Here is a 3,116-nt window from a genome sequence, read left to right as displayed (position 1 = left end):
CACAGAAAGGATTAAAGGAACTCTCATGGAGACTTTCTTTGGCACAGAAAAGGTTAAAGGAACTCTCATGGAGACTTTCTTTGGCGCAGAAAGGGTTAAAGGAACTCTCATGGAGACTTTCTTTGGCACAGAAAGGGTTAAAGGAACTCTCATGGAGACTTTCTTTGGTACAGAAAGGGTTAAATGAACTCTCATGGAGACTTTCTTTGGCACAGAAAGGGTTAAAGGAACTCTCATGGAGACTTTCTCTGGCACAGAAAGGGTTAAAGGAACTCTCATGGAGACTTTCTTTGGCACAGAAAGGGTTAAAGGAACTCTCATGGAGACTTTCTTTGGCACAGAAAGGGTTAAAGGAACTCTCATGGAGACTTTCTTTGGCACAGAAAGGGTTAAAGGAACTCTCATGGAGACTTTCTTTGGCACAGAAAGGATTAAAGGAACTCTCATGGAGACTTTCTTTGGCACAGAAAGGGTTAAAGGAACTCTCATGGAGACTTTCTTTGGCACAGAAAGGGTTAAAGGAACTCTCATGGAGACTTTCTTTGGCACAGAAAGGGTTAAAAGAACTCTCATGGAGACTTTCTTTGGCACAGAAAGGGTTAAAGGAACTCTCATGGAGACTTTCTTTGGCACAGAAAGGGTTAAAGGAACTCTCATGGAGACTTTCTTTGGCGCAGAAAGGGGTAAAGGAACTCTCATGGAGACTTTCTTTGGCGCAGAAAGGGTTAAAGGAACTCTCATGGAGACTTTCTTTGGCACAGAAAGGGTTAAAAGAACTCTCATGGAGACTTTCTTTGGCGCAGAAAGGGTTAAAGGAACTCTCATGGAGACTTTCTTTGGCGCAGAAAGGGTTAAAGGAACTCTCATGGAGACTTTCTTTGGCGCAGAAAGGGTTAAAAGAAATCTAATGGAGACTTTCTTTGGCGCAGAAAGGGTTAAAATTAAGGAACTCTCATGGAGACTTTCTTTGGCGCAGAAAGGGTTAAAGGAACTCTCATGGAGACTTTCTTTGGCACAGAAAGGGGAACTCTCATGGAAACTTTCTTTGGCACAGAAAGGGTTTAAGGAACTCTCATGGAGACTTTCTTTTGGGGCAGCATTATTTATTTCGTCAACTTGAAACATGATCATAACTAAGTCGTTTCTTTCTAGAATGCGTTGTATAAGTGTTTTTTTGACATAAAATTTATCATGTATATACAGTCAAACCTGCCTTAGCGGCCACTGAAAAATCCCCCAGAGAGAAAAGGCCTGTTGCGGCCGGTTACAGTTCGTTATTCCGAAGGTTCGTTAATCCGAAGGTTCTTTAGTCCGAAGGTTCGTTATTCCGAAGATTCGTTATTCCGAAGGTTCGTTAATCCGAAAATGTGATAAGGTTTGTTATTCCGAAGGTTCATTAATCCGAAAATGAAATAAGGTTCGTTATTCCGAAGGTTCGTTAGTCCCAAAATGAAACAAAGCTCGTTATTCCGAAGGTTCGTTACGGACCCTATTAACGATATTGTCGGATCAAGGAACCTTCGGAATAACTAATCCTATTTCATTTTCGGATTAACGAACCTTCGGAATAACGAACCCTATTTCATTTTCGGATAAACGAGCCTTCGGAATAGCGAACCCTATTTCATTTTCGGATAAACAAACACTGCAAAAACAGTGGTGTTAGATTTAACACCACTGGTGTTGAATCTAACACCGGCCGAACTTCAATAAAGGACCACACCATCTGGTGTTGAAGTAACACCGTCTCTGGTGTTAAAACATCCAACACCCATGGGTGTTAAAGGGTGTAAAAATATACCAACACCAGCCTCGGTGTTTTTTCAACACTTAAGAGAGTGTTAAGAAGTTGACACCATAATGGTGTTCATTTGACATCCCAACACCAGTTATGGTGTAAGTTCAACACCCGTGGTGTTAAAATATACCAACACCAGCTTTGGTGTTGCTTAGATTATTGATAAGTTGACACCACTTTGGTGTTCTTTTGACACCCTTTAACACCAATGACGGTGTAACTTCAACACTATTTGTTGTTAGAATCTATACCCCAACACCTGTCATGGTGTTATTCTAACACTTCAAAGTGTTATAAGTTTGCATTATTTGGTGTTTATTTGACACCACAGAAGTGTTGATTCAACGCTTCAGAGTGAGAAATAAATTCCAAGTGATGCCAACTTATTAACAATTTGAAGTGTCGATACCTCGACATCATTTCACACTCTCCACATTCAATCGCACAAAATAACACAGTAATGTAAGTAGGTGAAAGACAGTCACGTGCTACTAGGTTGATCAAAATATTTAATAAATTCTGTCTGTCACAACAAAACACAATAATTCTATTACATGTAATGAAAGCCTCATCTCTACAATATAAGTATCAAAATGGAATACCTTTGACCCTGTCAGATGGTTCTTTGATTATCTATGCAAATGAGATACATTATGGCTATTGTAGGCTAAAATATCAAATTTAAATACTCACTCTGAATACCTTTGGCCTTCTTGGCACTATCAAGTTGAATTTTCAAATGAAATTGATACTAGTATTATATCTTCTTGGCTCTATCATTCAAATGTTCAAATTGAATTGCCTACTCAGCTGTATAATTCAAATATTCAACATAGATCATCCAGTCTGGTTGTAAAATGTTAACATAAAAAAAATATATACTCTTTCTTTTGATCAATGCTATTGCAAGTGATGATACAAGCATGTGAAATTCGGATCATTTAAATATTCAAATGACACACATAAGGCCTTCTTGGGCCACTATTTTCAACTCGAACTGGATGTAATTGATACCCCCACCTAAAACTTAGAGAGTTAGCTCAATTCATGATATTCTTGTACGCCTTTTGTTGAAAAAAAAAAGTATAATGTAACAAAAGTTGTTACCATAGCAAGATTACTCAACAGTGAGATCAGTGTGCGACTCATCTTAAGATTACACTGGTTACATGAGCGAAACCTCAAGTCAAATGCTAGAAAACTGAGGGAGCTCACCCAATTCACAGTATTTTTTGTTTGATTTTCATTTTAAAAGATGGTTGCCATTACATTAGCACTCTGTGCAATATTTCAGGCCAGATGCTCAGAAACTGAGGGA

Source organism: Diadema antillarum, unplaced genomic scaffold, assembly GCF_040938485.1.
Source record: "Diadema antillarum isolate AM-2024a unplaced genomic scaffold, OU_Dant_1.0 seq00000357_RagTag, whole genome shotgun sequence".
NCBI lineage: Eukaryota > Metazoa > Echinodermata > Echinoidea > Diadematoida > Diadematidae > Diadema > Diadema antillarum.
The sequence above is the reverse complement of the archived record's forward strand: the minus strand, read 5'-3'. Positions refer to the sequence as shown.